We start from the raw sequence: 17,399 nt of genomic DNA, 5'->3' as shown, positions 1-17,399 counted from the left end.
TGTGTATGTGTGTGTGTGTGGGAGGGGGCGTGTCTGTGTTTACTAAGAAGACATCATGGCGAAGCCCGAAGCCGAGTTTCTTAAAATGGAGATATTTTCAGTATTTCTTTTGTCGACCACAAAGAAAATAACATTTTAGTTGAATGTAAGTTGTGTCTTGGATCAAAGATCCTATCCTAGCAATTCAAATATGCTGAAACCGCTACAAAAACAACATGCTTCGACGAAGCTAGTAAAGAGACACACTTCACCTCCACCTCCAACAGCGGCTGGATTTTAACGAGGCACTGCACACTGAAGGTACACACGCTCTGTCAATTCTCTTATATACTCTTTCATTCTAGACTTCTAGAGTGTTTGATTATCACATCACTCTAAATGTTTAGACTATAAAGTTCACAAACATAAAGAGGGATGCTAGTGGGCCAGGCCAATCTTTCCTTTTCTCTAAATTAAGTGGGGAAATGTGTAGAGCAGACCTGGGCATTGTGCGGCCCGCGGGCCGCATCCGGCCCTTTGTACGTCCCTGTCCGGCCCGCGTGAGGCCAATTATAAATTACAAAATAAATTTTAAAAAGCATCTATTTCGAGTGTGCAATACAACGGTGCTGCTTTTGTTTTGAAAAGCGTTATTTGTATTACTTCCGTGTGGACGTATGCTCGTGCGCGCAGCGGCAATCTCAAATTACAAAATAAATTTAAAAAAACATCTTTGTCGTGCATGCAATACAACTGTGCTGCTTTTATTTTGAAAAGTGTTATATGTGCGTATGTCCTGTGAGGGAAGGCGCACAGCGACAAGTGATGCCCGGTTATCCCCGAGACGCTAAAAAGAGAAAAGTTGATGACGAATGGCGTGTTTTCAAAAAGACATGGACTGCCAAGTAAAGGTAAAGCCGTGTGCTTATTTGTGGTACACACGTTGCTGTGTTTAAAGAATATAGTGTAACGACCTGCTGAAGTAGATGTTGTCTTCTTGAGTTGCGTAAATGAGGAGTGAGGAGACGTGCGTGTGAAAGGAACGAGATATGTTGAGCTGTGTTAGTATAGCTTGCTCAATAAAAGTTTAAAAAGAGCGTCAGACTTGATGTGCACTTCTTGTGGATGCTACAATTGGTGGCAGAAGTAAAACTTTGCGCATACTGCACTGTTTGTGTGCTACGTCATCGGGAGGTACGTGCCACGTGAGGAGCTCGCCGCAAAGAGAGACAGAGAGAGAGACAGAGAGAGAGAGAGAGAGAGAGAGAGAGACAGCTTTTACAGGGGCAGCCACGCTGCTTGCCATGGGGGGAATTCCGCCCTCAATGAAGACTCCCAGGTTTGATGGCAAGGCGAACTGCGAGGCATTTCATCCCACTTCTGACATCAATTGTAGCGTCCAGAAGAAGTGCACACCAAGTCTGATGCACTTTTTAAACTTTTATTGAGCATGCTATACTAACACAGCTCAACTTATCTCGTTCTTTCCAAAAGGAAAACCAATCCTCACTCCTCATTTCCGCAACAGCAACGCTTCCTCCTTCTTCGCCAATCATCTTACAGGCGTGCTACGTTCACAACGTTTTCTTATCTGGTTAAATAAAGGTTCTACAACAAAGAGGATGCAGGATAAAGTGACAGAAATTGAAATTTTTGTATTGTAATATACATCAGGAAGTGTTGTGTAAGAAAGTGTTGAAAATAAAACCATCAAAAGCCATTTGCTTTTGTATAAAGATAAGTTAGGTTAAATGAAAATATTATTATTATTATTATTATCTATCTTACGGTATATCAAAAATAATTTGAGCAAAATTTAATTGAAATATTGTCGGTGTGGCCCTCCAGCAGTGCTCGGGTTGCTCATGCGGCCCCCGGTAAAAATGAATTGCCCACCCCTGGTGTAGAGTGTTCTGGGCTTCAGTACAGTGTTGATCTCATGAAGACATGATTTTATTTCAGAATTCCTTGAGATAAAAAAAAACGCCTGGTTAGGCTTTATGTATGTAGTGTGTGCCTTCCTTGGTTTACAGCTATGTTGTTATTATGCTGTTTGTTACTTATGTATGTTTTGTTGCAGCTATTCAAAATAGTTTTGTCAATTTGTTCTGGCCTGAAACAAATTGGCCCTTTGAAACATATCTTTGTGTTTGTGTGTTGTATGTAGACCACATTGCTTAGCAGAGTTCAGTGATGCAAATGCATGTCAAGTTGATCAACAGATTGTATTATTCTCCAGTGCAATAACAGTACTGATATGAAGGCTACAAGGGCATTAAATTTAATTTAAATTTATATAATTAACTAAATAGTTACTTTTCACAGTAACGCATTACTTTTTGGTTTAAGTAACTGAGTTACTTTTGAAATAAAGTAACTAGTAACTGTAACTAGTTACTGGTTTTGTCATGACTGGGTTCTTGGGTTTTGCTTCTCCGGAAGGCAAAGGAAAATTGGCCCGTGCGAGGCGTGAATTTAAATACATGTTTATTTAACAATAAAAAAAGGAATAAACAAAAGGCGCTCACAGTGGAGGTAGAAAACTTGACTATACAAAACAAAAGACTTGCACGAGGGCGGAAATACAAAACTTGGGTAGAAACACAAAACTTGCACAAAGGCAGAAACTATGAACAATAAAACAAAAACACTAACTGTGGCATAAATGAACAAAACTTACTTGGCAAAGAACTGTGACATGACATGAAGTGGAGGGATCAAAAAGTGCGAGGACGCCAGGACGAACAACAGAAACAGACAGATATAAATAGTGACGTGATCAGTGAAAACAGTAGCGTGACAAGACAGGTGAACAGGTGCGTGACAAGACAGGTGAACAGGTGCGTGACATGACAGGTGAAAACTAATGGGTGACCATGGAAACCAAACCAAACAAGGAAGTGCAACCAGGAACTAAAAAGAGCCCAAAACCCAAGCAAAACAAAAACATGATTAACACAGACATGACAGAGCCCCCCCCCCCTTACGGACAGATCCCAGATGTCCCAACACAAAAAAATGAACAAGAGTCATGGGGGGGCGGGAGGGGGACATGGCGGTGGGTCGCCAGGCCAAGTGGCCCCGAATCCACCGAGGTATAGTCATGTGGCGGCGGCGAGTGGAACGCCGCCACCACCGGCGAGGTGGGCGACCCGGGAAGGGCCACATGCGTGGCCGACGAAGAGGTGGGCGCACTTGGCGTGGCGGACGACCAGGCAGTGGCCACCTTCGTGGCAGACGAGGAGGCAGGCGCGTCGTCATCATGGCAGGCGGCGAAGCTTGGCGTGGCGCGTCAGGCGGCGAAGCTTGGCGTGGCGCGTCAGGCGGCGAAGCTTGGCGTGGCGGGTCTTGGTCTTGGCGGGGGTCTTGGTCTTGGCGGGGGTCTTGGTCTTGGTCTTGGCGAGGGTCTGGGTCTTGGTCTTGGTCTTGGCATGGTTGGTCTTGGACTTGGTCTTGGTCTTGGCATGGTTGGTCTTGGACTTGGTCTTGGTGTTGGCATGGTTGGTCTTGGACTTGGCGTGGTTGGTCTTGGTCTTGGACTTGGCGTGGTTGGTCTTGGACTTGGCGTGGTTGGTCTTGGACTTGGGGTGGTTGGTCTTGGCGTGGTTGGTCTTGGCGTGGCGGTGCTTGGACTTGGTCTTGGCGTGAAGGTGCTTGGACTTGGTCTTGGCGTGGCGGTGCTTGGACTTGGTCTTGGTGTGGCGGCACTGGGCGTCGTGGAGCTGCGACTGGCGGCACTGGGCGTCGTGAAGCTGCGACTGGCGGCACTTGGCGTCGTGAAGCTGCGACTGGCGGCACTTGGCGTCGTGAAGCTGCGACTGGCGGCACTTGGCGTCGTGAAGCTGCGACTGGCGGCACTTGGCGTCGTGAAGCTGCGACTGGTGGCACTTGGCGTCGTGAAGCTGCGACTGGCGGCACTTGGCGTCGTGAAGCTGCGACTGGCGGCACTTGGCGTCGTGAAGCTGCGACTGGCGGCACTTGGCGTCGTGAAGCTGCGACTGGCGGCACTTGGCGTGGAGCAGGTACTGGCGGCGCTTGGCGTGGAGCAGGTACTGGTGGCGCTTGGCGTGGAGCAGGTACTGGTGGCGCTTGGCGTGGTGGGGCTTGGCGTGGAGCTGGGCGTGGAGCTGGGCGTGGAGCAGGTGGATCTTGGAATGGTCGAAAAACTGGTGGTGGTGGCCGTGCTGGTGGCTGTGGTTTGGCAGGTCGAAAGACAGGTGGTGGTGGCCGAGCTGGAGGCTGTGGCTTGGCGTGACGATGCTGAGCCACCCCACCTGAACATTTCCCAGCCCTAGCCCCCCCCTCAAGGAGTGGATCCCAGACGCGCTCCCCGCGGTCTGGAACCGTCTTTTGGGGTGGGTGGAGGGAGGTCAGGAGGGGGGCTAAATCCTCCCCTCTAAATTGTCCAAAAAGTCTTTCTTCTTGTACCTGGGATCTTGTGGGTGAAAAAAAAAGGTGTGACTTGGGCGTGGCTTGAGTCCTGGGGGGCGGGGCATGAAAACTGGGTGACTGTGACTGACAGGATCTAATTTGTAAAAACATGTCCTGATAATGTCTTATAATGTTTTTACAGTCTTTTGCTGGAGGTGAGTGATCAAAAGAAAAAGTCTTGAAAAAAAAATCCTGGTCTGTGATATCATCAGGGCGAAGCCGGGCTGGCTGCTGCTTGCTTCCGCCCGAAGGGGGAGGGGCTTGTGGGAGCGGCGTGTCCTGCCGGCTCGCGGAAGTCTTCCCTCGTCCTTGGCGACGCTTCCGGGACGGGAACGACGCGCCGATCGGCACCAGCTTGCCTCCATTCCCCCACATCATCCCCCTGCGCTCCCTGGGGGAAAAGCACAGCGTCTCAGTCTCCATCGCGCGCAGCACCTCCCAAGAAGCCTCGTCAATAACGTCCAATTTTCTTGCGGAGAAACTCTTCTGCTGGCGTCCTACTGTCATGACTGGGTTCTTGGGTTTTGCTTCTCCGGAAGGCAAAGGAAAATTGGCCCGTGCGAGGCGTGAATTTAAATACATGTTTATTTAACAATAAAAAAAGGAATAAACAAAAGGCGCTCACAGTGGAGGTAGAAAACTTGACTATACAAAACAAAAGACTTGCACGAGGGCGGAAATACAAAACTTGGGTAGAAACACAAAACTTGCACAAAGGCAGAAACTATGAACAATAAAACAAAAACACTAACTGTGGCATAAATGAACAAAACTTACTTGGCAAAGAACTGTGACATGACATGAAGTGGAGGGATCAAAAAGTGCGAGGACGCCAGGACGAACAACAGAAACAGACAGATATAAATAGTGACGTGATCAGTGAAAACAGGTGCGTGACAAGACAGGTGAACAGGTGCGTGACAAGACAGGTGAACAGGTGCGTGACATGACAGGTGAAAACTAATGGGTGACCATGGAAACCAAACCAAACAAGGAAGTGCAACCAGGAACTAAAAAGAGCCCAAAACCCAAGCAAAACAAAAACATGATTAACACAGACATGACAGGTTTTCAGTAACTAACCCAACACTGCTTGGCATACACACCAAAAGTAAATCTTTATCTCATCAGACCAGATAATTTTGTTTCTCATGCGACCCCAAAAGGGACAAAAGGTAGAAAATGGATGGATGGATGGTCTGAAAGTATTTCAGGTGCATTTTGGCTAACAAATTGCTTCCGTCTGGCCACTACACCATACAGGCCTGATAGGTGGATTGCTGCAGAGATGGTTGTCCTTCAACAAGATTTTCCTCTCTCCAAAAAGGAATGCTGTAGCTCTGACGGAGTGACCATCGGGTTCTTGGTCACCTCCCTGACTAGGGAAGTGACCAAGAACTCCCCCAATTTCTCAGTTTAGACGACAGGCCAGTTTTAGGAAGAGTTCTAGTGGTTCCAAACATCTTCCTTTTACAGATGATAGAGGCCACTGTGTTAATTGGGAGCTTCAAGCCAGGAGATATTTTTCTGTACATTTGTCACGGCGCGGGCTCGAGCACGCTTTTCCCCGGCAGCTGGCCCTGCCAGCACCTCCGCTGGCAGCGCGCCGAGACACGCCCCTGCTTGCGCTGACCGCATCACGCCTACATGCCGGCAAGGCGTGGGTGATCAGCAATCAACACACCTAGGACTGATGAGGGCGAGCGGTATTTAGACCAGTAGACCCAAGGATCCTCGCCGGAACTTAGTCTTTTGTACCGTAAGCCGATAACCCAGCTTTATGCTCTCTCTCTGTCTCTCTCTGCGTTTTCCCCTCCGTGTTTCATTGTTCTTCCTTGTCGTCCTCCCCAGCAATCTGCCTTTGTCCCCGTGTGATCGAGCTGTGCGCCTCAACTTCCCTTTTGGACTTTGGACTGCCACCCTCGATCCTCGACCCCTCGCATGGACACAGACTCTGACGCCTCTCTCTCGCCCTGGATCATCTGCCTGCCCCACAGTCCGGACTGCCTTCCTGCCTTGTTCCTCCTCGCCCAACACATCACGGTAATACACAACAATTAGTTACACACATAGTCAAACACACATACACCCGTCGTGGATTAGTCACACTCCATTCTCTTGTTTAGTTTATATTATTATTGTTTGATTATTATATATATATTGTTTATATATATAATAAATCATAGAGCTATACTTCCCCCTTGTGTCTGTGCCATCAACTCCCTTCAACCATAACACCACTTCCCCAGATTTGTGCCTCAAGACAATCCTGTCTGGGAGGTCAACAGACAATTCCTTCGACTTCATTCTTGGTTTGTGCTCTGAAGAATGGGACTTTGCATAAAGACATCTGTGTGCCTTTTCAAATCATGTCCAACCAACTGAATTTACTACAGGTAGACTCCCAACTAAGTTGTAGGAACATCTCAAGGATGATCAGTTGAAACAGCATGCACCTAATCTCACTTTTGAGCTTAATATTAATACTACTTATGTACATCTGATTTCTTATTTCAATAATTTTGCAAAACTGTCTAAAACAATATTTTTACATTGTCATTATGGTGTATTGTGTGTAGTATTTTGAGGACAAATATGAATGTATTCCATTTTGGAATAAGGCTTTATCATAACAAAATGTGGAAAAAGTGATGTGATGTGAACAACAAGCAAATGTAAATATGTGTATAACTTACTTCTTAATTATACTTCTTAATTGTCCCACATATGCACCGTACTGTAAATATTCCTATATTTGCACTTTAGGTTAGATGTTCTTTGCACAATGACAATAAAGTGGACTCCAATCGCTCCTAATCTCTACTGGGGTTTATTCTTACTATTTTGCTACAGTCCCATAACTACACGAGGAAAACAAAACATTTCCCTCACTATGCAATTAATTCTGCAACCACTATAATAAATATGAACATTTAAACATACAATTAATTAGTAGTCTCACGGTTCAAAATTGGACAATGAAAAGACGACCATTCTGCTCTCATAAAATTAACTGTTACACAAACAAAAACATTATTTGCAATGTGACTTTACTATATTATATTCCATTGTTTTTGTGAGCTGTTCCATTAATTACCCTCCAAAACAGCATTTCCTCTGTTTCCCTCTGAGGGATTATGTCATAGACACAAACACTGAGTGAAAACCTTTCATATTGTTCCAGTTGACATCATAATCACTTTGCGCCACCAATGTCTGCTTTAATCTGTAGTCTGGCCCGGGTCAAACGAGCAGTAAGCCTTCAAATAGTTCCCGTTTTGGAGGACAACCAGTCGTAAAGATGTGAAGTGACCCGTTTCAATAAACAGTCAGCCAGCTTTTGGGGCGTGAGACATTCACACATTGGGCGGTTCGTTCTTTCATATCCATACACCAAAATATTGTTTTCAAGAGGCGTGGAAGGAATTGGTCCATGTTGGACAGTGTGGTCAAATGCGAAAATGTGCTCTGCACATTAGTGGTGCTTTTTGTTTGGGATTGGAAACTGAACAAAACAGAATGTCGGCATTAAGTTCTTGCAAGAAAGTTATTTGACTGTGAAAACAGAAGTGTGATGCTCATCGAATGCTGGGAAATAAATATTCGGAGAGATCCATGAAGTATTCATAGACATGAGACCAAAAATAATGTTCACAGAAACACAAGACTTAAAAATGCATATTTTTCTGATGGTTTGAAAACCCTGGCCGGAGTGGAGACTTTCAAAAACTCTTACTTTGCGTGTGGAAACTGAGCTTTTTTGTTTGTCATAAGAAATGTCTGACATAATATAACGTTTTTAAAACCACATTTAACAACCTGAAGTTATTTACTTACCAGTGTTGTTTCACTTCATGCAACGGCAGACCGCCTATACCTGTTATAATGGGCCTGCATGCACAATAAAAAAAAAAAAACAGTCATCATGTTTTCTAGGCCTATGTTAGTGTTCAAGAAAAGTGGACGGTGAAAACTGGACTGAATAATTTGCATGTATTCTCCCTCCAACAAGCACAAGACCCATGTGTTTAATATGCCAGGAGACTATTGCTGTTGTGAAAATGTCCAATTTAAAACGGCATTACGAAACAAAGTACAGAAACTTTGAAGAGATATTTACTCAACATTCATAGGTGAGAATATCAAAATTCATTGCACTGAAATCGGAATATGAAGCTGCAAGCAGGAATCTTGCCACATCGATGACACAACAACAAAAGGCCAAAGAGTGCTCACTGAGAATGGCATGGCTTTTGGGAAAGCACAAGAAACCATTCTCAGATGCAGACATGATAAAAGAATGCATTAAATTTAAGCAAAACTCGCTCTTGGATCACACAGCAACCACAGGGAAGTTTTGAATATTACATTATTAGTGCTTATAACCAATGTTCCCTCTAATTTTTCATGTGTGTGAGCAAACGCAACAACTCCCTGAGCATTCAGTGGAGCCCATGTGAGCAACATCAGATGTGCACACTGTGACTACACCAGCAGCACACCTGTCCCAAACCTGACTAAATAACAAGTTCAATCTCCATCCATCCATCCATTTTCTACCGCTTGTCCCTTTCGGGGTCGCTGGAGGTGCTGGAGCCTATCTCAGCTGCATTCGGGCAGAAGGCGGGGTACACCCTGGACAAGTCCCCACCTCATCACAGGGCCAACACAGATAGACAGACAACATTCTCTTATTATTATAATCAAATGACAGCAGTCATTTCCATGAGATTAGTTTCTAATATAAGTGTTTAGGCCCACTTACAATGACAATAACAAAAAATATTGTTTTTCATGAACTGTGTACTTGTAGTCTGGGTGGAGGTCCTGCTTTGGAAATAATTTGTACCCCTTTCAGACATTGCATTTAGTTCCCATTAAAACATTCACATGTTGCACAATGAGATGTAAGCAGGGGATCATGTGTACATTCCTGCAACTTCCTGTTTGTAAAAAATATATTTTTATTAGTATTTATTTAATATACTAACAACATTTCATGATTAATATTTATAAATAAATGACACTAGAATAAGCACACATTTGATTGGTAAATCATAGTTTAACGACCTGGAATTACACTTTATGTGTGGTGTTGGAGTTGTCCGACTTTTTGTGTGGCTGTAAACGCATCACTGGCTAAGTGCCATATGTGCAGTTGGCACAAGTGAGAAAGAGCGAGCGGCTGCTGTTGATATAACAAAGTTGGTTTTGGTCTGGTTTGTACTGCAGAAAATTTTTGCTAGATATCCTTTTTTTTACTAATGTTTTGGTGATGTGTTTATGGCCGACAATAAAGAGTTTTGCTCAGTAAAGTGATCGATGGAATTCATGTCCTCAAAGCGTCTCGACAGACGTTACAATATTTGAACAATGATGACGAAAACTGTTGTCTCTGTCTTGTCTGTCGTGTCGAAAATTGTTATGCGCTTATTTTTTTATTTGATTTTGTGCGTGGCATAGATTTGCCGTGCGCAGAGGACGCTTGAGCAGTGCGCAATTGCACAGGCGCACACCTTAGAGGGAACATTGCTTATAACCTAAATTGACCTCATTGAAAAAGTTATTTGTGCACCACATTAAAAAATATATATTTTTGGGCCTCCAAAATTTGATTACCCGTGGCCTAATGCCATGAAAAAAATCGAATACATTGCCACTAATAAATCAACAATTACGCAAAGATTTGTTGTTAAATATATGTATAATGTTTTAAATAGCCTTTTTTGTTTGAAAACATTTATAAACTCCCCACACCCCAGTCATCAGATTACACTAAAATAAATTCTGGCCCTTGGACAAATTTAATTGAGAACCCCTGATGGAGAGGGCTTTGATTACTCGCTAAATTGGTAACACTAATGTTCCCTCATGCTTCTTGTTCTTATTCTCTGGAAGGCCAGCTGCGTTATAATGTGTTTATGAGCGAGGGCAAACAAGCAGAGCCAAATCTATTTGTGGCAGTCCACTACTTTATCCGCACCAGGCAACCACAAATACATGATGGTATGGGAAATGCTTTGTTTACTGTCATGTTATCCATACATACATCCATCCATCCATTAGAGAGTGCCAGTGAAACATACATTTACATGTACATGAAAAAATTATAATGAAGCTTTTGTTTTGGCTCTGCTTATATTGTACAAGTGTTATAATGTACAAGTGTGAACAAGTAATTGAAGAATCTATTTTGAATATTTATTAATTGGTTTTAAAATGTAAATACTCCAAGATGAACATTCTGAGGTTAGAGGGTGAGTAAATCTTCTCGCCCACTCACAAATAACTGACTTTTTTGCTTATCCATGGAATAAATCAGCCTTTCTTGTGGTGTTTTAAAGTGTGAGTACCTGGTGGTCCAGCTATTTCTACTGGCAGTCAATCTTGTGCTGTGTCAGAGATGGAAGGAGTCCACGCAGACGATGACGAATTGCTGGAAACTCGTTGCGGATTCTGTGCATGAAACACAGCAGGTATCTTTTTCAAATTCAAAACTTTGGAATGAAATTAAATTTGTAGCTTTCAAGCTTGACTCTATTTTGACAGCGCTAATGCCCAGCAGAAAAATAAACACCTTCGTTTTTGAAAAAACCTTTGGAGTGTGATTACCTTAAAGTGTATGTTGATACTGATTGTTTTGTTTTTCTTTGATACTTTTCCCACATTTCTGGTAGTTGATTATCCGCTTTACTTTTTAACTAAAACTGTTGACACATGTCAAACCAGGATAGTAAAAGTTAGAAAAGTAAAGTTGTTTGTCTCATTAGTCTTGTCCATACACTGTGTGTACATGTGACTAAATACTAGAGTTTATAATAGGAAAGTGGTTAAATATTGATATATTTATAGGTGTCAATACCTCTCCACAGTTTTGTTACACTAACATTAGAAACTATTTTACTATTTTTCAACTATTTTAATAAGTCTCAGAGGTGTCACAATAGAGTAATAAAATGTGTGGTATATTGCACTTTAGCAGCTTTTTACAGACAGAATACTGTAACTGTGCTCTTGTCAAATGTCATAAATTCCATATCGCTACTTCAACTGAGGAGCTTCAATTGTTCAGAGACTGAGCTCTTAACTCAAAACACTTGTATCGCAAATCAACGTCTCCTTTTGAAATGAATTAAAATTAAAATTGGTGCATGGTCGCCCTAAAACAGCACAGTTTTAGCATGCAACATGCCTTTTAAAAAGAAACACAAATTTAGATAAGAAATATTGGATAAAAACAGCATTTACTTCCATATTAGAGTGGACTTCTACAGTATCTACTTTGAGCGGCTTCTACGTCAAACACACCATCAGCAGCTTCTCCATGTTTTCATGGATAAATGTTTGACGTTCAATATCATTTCAACATTCTTGGCTGGCGTTAGACTTCTTCGGCTTCAATATGGTACAGACAAGCAGTGATACCATTCAACTGCTTCACTAATTTGGTTACACTCTCCATCATGTTAGTGATGATTTATTTATTTTATTTAATGAATTGTGTTCACTTCTTCTTAACACTGACCTTAACACTCACTTTCTTCCTTCCCTTGGTTGAAAAACTTTTTCATGTCAAGTAGAGATCTCCGATAATATCGGACTGGCGATATCATCGGCTATCGGCTTTAAAATGTAATATCGGAAATGATCGGTATCAGTTTCAAAATGATCGGTATCGGTTTCAAAAAGTAAAATGTATTACTTTTTAAAACGCCGCTGTGTACACGGACGTAGGGGGGAGTACAGAGCGCCAATAAACCTTAAAGGCACTGCCTTTGCGTGCCGGCCAAGTCACATAATATCTACGGCTTTTCACACACACAAGTAAATGCAAGGCATACTTGGTCAACAGCCATACAGGTCACAATGAGGGTTGCCGTATAAACAACTTTAACACTGTTACAAATATGCGCCACACTGGGAACCCACACCAAACAAGAATGACAAACATTTCGGGAGAACATCCGCACCGTAACACAACATAAACACAACAGAACAAATACCCAGAACCCCTTGCAGTACTAACTCTTCCGGGACGCTACAATATACACCCCCCGCTACCCCCTACCCCCCACCCCACCACCTCAACCCCGCCCACCTCAACCTCCTCATGCTCTTTCAGGGAGAGCATGTCCCAAATTCCAAGCTGCTGTTTTGAGGCATGTTAAAAAAAATAATGCACTTTGTGACTTTAATAATAAATATGGCAGTGCCATGTTGGCATTTTTTTCCATAACTGGAGTTTATTTATTTTGGAAAACCTTCTTACATTGTTTAATGCATCCAGCGGGGCATCACAATTCCACGACTGTATATATCTGTATCGGTTGATATCGGAATCGGTAATTAAGAGTTGGACAATATCGGAATATCGGATATCGGCAAAAAAGCCATTATCGGACATCTCTAATGTCAAGCTCTAGTTATATTCTAACGCTCGCGAGTAACATCAGATGTTTTTGGGCGGATCTGACAGGGTACAGATTACAGTTACAAGCATCGCCGCCCACTAATGGGGGCGGCGATGCTTGTAACTTAGATTTTTGTTTGCAACTTAAAATATAACAATTAGCTGAGAGACAGCACTTATCTCAAAACACTCTTAATTTGGGGCCCTCTTACGTTGAGGTACTACTGTATCACATAAAACGTAACATTAAGGAGTGTGTGATGGTACAAATGTTAGCAACACTAGCATAGCTACAGTGCTAACAGTAAAGGCTTTATTTTAAGATTTGTAGTGAAGCCTGCTTTTTTTCTTCATCTGTCAAATAGTGGACATATATAGGACACACGGCGGGCTCATCTATGTAGTGGTGGGTCTAAAGTAATATCACGCCCAGCGTCTGTTCTCTCTAAAAAAGAAGGGAGATGATTCTAGCGACACATATTACATTATTTAAAAACATTTATTTTGCATAACAGGGAACCTTTTAGGAAGAATTTGGCACTGTAATGTTAGTGTTGTTTTGTTGTGCTTTGCTAGTAATTATGCTTTTGTTCAGTACTGTTTGATAGATGTATTGATCAATTGTCAATTGATCAATTGTCTATAATTGCGTAATTGGCTGTATGGCGATGGTATCATTGTCAAAATATCGCAATAATATTGCACAGAAAGTTACTCAACAGCTGTCACCACTCGTGGATAACAAAATAAATAGGTCAACTCGATCAGTGCAGTTGGAATCCATGCTGTTGTCTTTTGTATGGCAGAGGAAAGCATCTCAGTACAGTAATTCATTTCCACGAGCAAGAAAGAGAGCAACGCAATATGATGAATGTGTCATGTCATCACGATCAACATATGCTTCAGTTTCATGGTGTTCTCACACATGTACAGCAAATAGTCACACACTTCCTCATCAAACAAGCTGGCCATAATTTATGTCTGCTGCTTTCTCCCGTCTTTCACTTTCACGCAACCCTTCTCCAAGCTACTTCTCAGCAGTGCAGCTTGCCAGACCAAAACAATTTAGCAATAAGCTATTCGCATCTGTGGGGTTTTGTTTTCGGTTGTTTTTTTGCATTCTCCTTTTGTAGTGGGCTCCGATCGCCTGACAGAATATCCGCCGCTTGCTGAGGGAATACCGGCTGACCACTCTGCTGAAAATATGTCGCTCTGTTAAGACTCCAAACATGCAGGCATTTTGTCGACAGTGTGAGTGGTTTTCTTTGTGAATGACAATGTCATACAGCCACACTTTGCCTATTTTGATGGATATAATGTTACGTTTGTACAGGGGAAGAAGACGGCACAGACAACAGGGAAAGTCATTTTAGCTCTAGGTTTATTTATATATGTAAACAATATATATAAATACAAAATAAAGTGTGTAAATAATTCAAAATGTGTGTGTGTGTGTGACTGTATGTAGGAATTAACTGCTGAGTGTTACCGGGAGTGTTGAGCGAGAGGCGGAAGTCCAAGAGGGGCAAGCCAAGCTCGGAGGTCCAGAGAACAGGCAGGAAGTCGGGGGCAATAGAGAGGCGTCGAAGGTCCGTGTCCAGGCGGGAGGTCGAGATCCAAGAAGCAGCCAGAGAACCAGAGGGAATACGGGGAGACGAGACACACAGCTCGTGACGCGGGAACGGAGGAATGCTGCTGGAAGACGACAAGGAAAACACGAGACGAGTGAACGCGGCGGGGGAGAAAACACAGAGAGAGCATAGAGCGAGATACAATTTGCTTACTGTACGTGAACAAGTGTTTACGTTCTGGCCCAGAATAGCAGGTTGCGCTGGCTTAAGAAGGCAGCTCTTCTCATCAGTGACAGGTGTGTTGATTGCTGATGATTGAATGCAGCTGCTTGCTGCAGCCGGCGTGGCGCAGCGCACTGATGAATGTGCACTGGTGTGCACCCGGCCCGTTACATATAAGATAGAAAAATATATACATTATAATTTTAAAAAAGTACAACGCTAATTTCCCCCCCCTTGCTTTTCAGAAGATTTGTTTTCCACGGTAATGTTCACCAAAAGTTTTGCCCGTTTTTTGTTTACTATCTGAAATATCGTATGGCCAAACATTGCTCCTAACAATCGAGTCCATTTGCCCGTGTATTATTCCACCTAATGCCATAACAAAGAATGCCACGCACTCCTGTCACGTTATTAATACCCTGCGTGAAAAAAATGTGCCTGTGTGAGCCTGCTCTCAACTTCCCACCCAGAAGTCATTCTCCTCCAGCTCTGTCGCCCTTCTATGACAGGGGTTCTTGACCTTTTTGACCTCGGAGCCCAACTTTTCTACTACAGAGGGGCCCGAGGCCCACTCAAATGTTAACACTGAATTAGTAATCTTACTTTTGATTTTAATTGTGTCTGTCTATCTGTGTTGGCCCTGCGATGAGGTGGCGACTTGTCCAGGGTGTACCCCGCCTTCCGCCTGTGTGCAGCTGGGATAGGCTCCAGCACCCCCGCGACCCCACAAGGAACAAGCGGTAGAAAATGGATGGATAGGATGTATTCAACCAATATAACTGACCCACTTACAGTTTAACAGGATAAATCTTGTCAAATGATATGAGAGCATGTGTTGATCACATAGATCATCATTATCAAGGCTTAGGTCAGGGTAATTACAAATAAAAAATAATAATCAAATATACTGCAAAAGAAGGGACACATAAAAACTAAAAAAGATTACATACAAATAATTAGAGCTAAAATAAATTAATACTAACTAAATTAATAATAAAGAACAATAGTAATAATATGAATGTTTCTTAACTAAATGTCAATAAAATTAAAGTCCAAATGAAAATAGTTTCACCACTTTAGTCATAATTTTTGCACTTAAGAAACTTCTCTATCACTTTTGCTTCAGACTTCTTCTGTTTTTTTATATTGCCATTACTGCCTCAAGTGGTGGTATAATGTATTACAACTAAATGTGCCACTGCAGCCAATACAAACCACAGCTGAGAAACTGATATTTGTTGGCGGCCCAGTAGGGGGCGGTTGCTGCCCAACAATGGGCCCCCCAATGGTTAAGAAACACTGCTCGACAGCATCATCACTCATTGACTCTGTGTTTGTTTGCTAACAAATACTGTTCCTTTGTTTGCTTTCAATACAATACCGATACTAATCTACTTTGATATATGCACAAATATAGTATATACTTTTATGTATATGTGGAATGTTAGAAAAGGTTTGATCAAGTGAAATTATGTCTGCCCCGCAGGATGGATTTTGAGGATCAGTCATAGACAATTTAGAGTGAAAAGCAAATTTTATTTTCACTCGTAAACAAAACATTCTAACTTGTGTTGTTTCCCTGGCTTCGAGACTCTCCCTTAGGGATGATGGACGGATGGGCAGCGCCTGAAGAGCTGCAGCCTGCCACCGTGGGCCCCACTCCCTCCCCTCTGTTGCTAGTCTCGAGATGTATGTTGTAATATGTATATGTGCTTTGCTATGAAGGGGTTTTCCCTTTCCAGACTGGGCCCCTTTGGGAGCCCTGTCTAGATTGTATTTTTTTATCCATCCTTCCCCAGCGTTTACCTTTTTCCCATCGTTTGCGGGGCACCTTGTGGCGACCCATCAGCGTTCCTGTTCTGTAACCCTGTACACTGTTTTTTTGTCTAATCTTGAACGGGAATTTGCTTATAAACAAAGTTTTGTTGTACATGTGCAATGACAATAAATACCTACCTACCTACCTACAATAAATTACTCAGATAACCATGGTAGGTATGAAAAGCACTAACCCTTATGACAGAGTTAGGCTCAATTCGAATACCCCTCTTCCGCCCTTGTTGCCCTTCCTCCTTGATTTTGGTGTTCACGTCAATAGGCGTTTGAATTATCCGCCATGTAGGGAGGAAGGGCGAAGTAGCTCCCTCGAAGTGAAGTGAGCTTGCAGACCTCCCTACACTATCGAGTGCGAGAAGAAAGATGGCAGACCAGAAACCCAAAGAACTGTACAAATGTAAGTAATAAACTTAATTAATGATTTTCATTTAGTCAGACTTCAAACCTTTGCTACTGCATGTAAATATTGTCTTCAAACACATATACACAATGAAACACATTTTACATACCTCAAGCTGATGCTGATGATAAACAGTCTTCTTCTGGCAGGCAGAAGAAAATAAGAAGAGCACAAGCAAAGCGTGTGACGGCATCTTGAAGTAAACAAAAATGCGTAGCTTTTCTTTATTGAGTACGACTGCAAAATAACCCACGTGGGACAAACAAAGTCGCAATGCCAGCACTTTGATAAAGAAGGTGAGAAACTTTTTAATTCAAAAAATAACTTATAGCAGTGATTTTTAAACTGTGGTACGTGTACCACTAATGGGACACGGGCTACATCTAGTGGTATGCCAAATAATCACTTAGTTAAATATTCAAACACAGTGTTACTGTTGAAGCTGTGTTTAAGGTAAAGTGGCCAAAATATTAAATATACTTGTTAAATAACACCTAACAGTCTTTTTCTTTAATGAATATTTAGGCGCAACTGAATTTCAATGTTGGTC

At 42.6% G+C, this 17,399-nt stretch overlaps 1 long non-coding RNA gene across 1 annotated transcript; it reads left to right on the top strand.

Annotated features, from left to right (window-relative positions):
* Positions 1–31: 31 nt before the first annotated feature.
* LOC133645693 (uncharacterized) lies at positions 32–16,538 on the top strand. The gene is made up of 4 exons (XR_009825181.1): positions 32–300; positions 6,262–6,453; positions 10,755–10,886; positions 14,289–16,538. It is a non-coding gene; the product is annotated as an uncharacterized LOC133645693 (long non-coding RNA).
* The last annotated feature ends 861 nt before the right edge of the window (positions 16,539–17,399 follow it).

The sequence above is a fragment of the Entelurus aequoreus genome, linkage group LG03, assembly GCF_033978785.1.
Source record: "Entelurus aequoreus isolate RoL-2023_Sb linkage group LG03, RoL_Eaeq_v1.1, whole genome shotgun sequence".
Taxonomy (NCBI): domain Eukaryota; kingdom Metazoa; phylum Chordata; class Actinopteri; order Syngnathiformes; family Syngnathidae; genus Entelurus; species Entelurus aequoreus.
The sequence above is the reverse complement of the archived record's forward strand: the minus strand, read 5'-3'. Positions and strand labels throughout refer to the sequence as shown.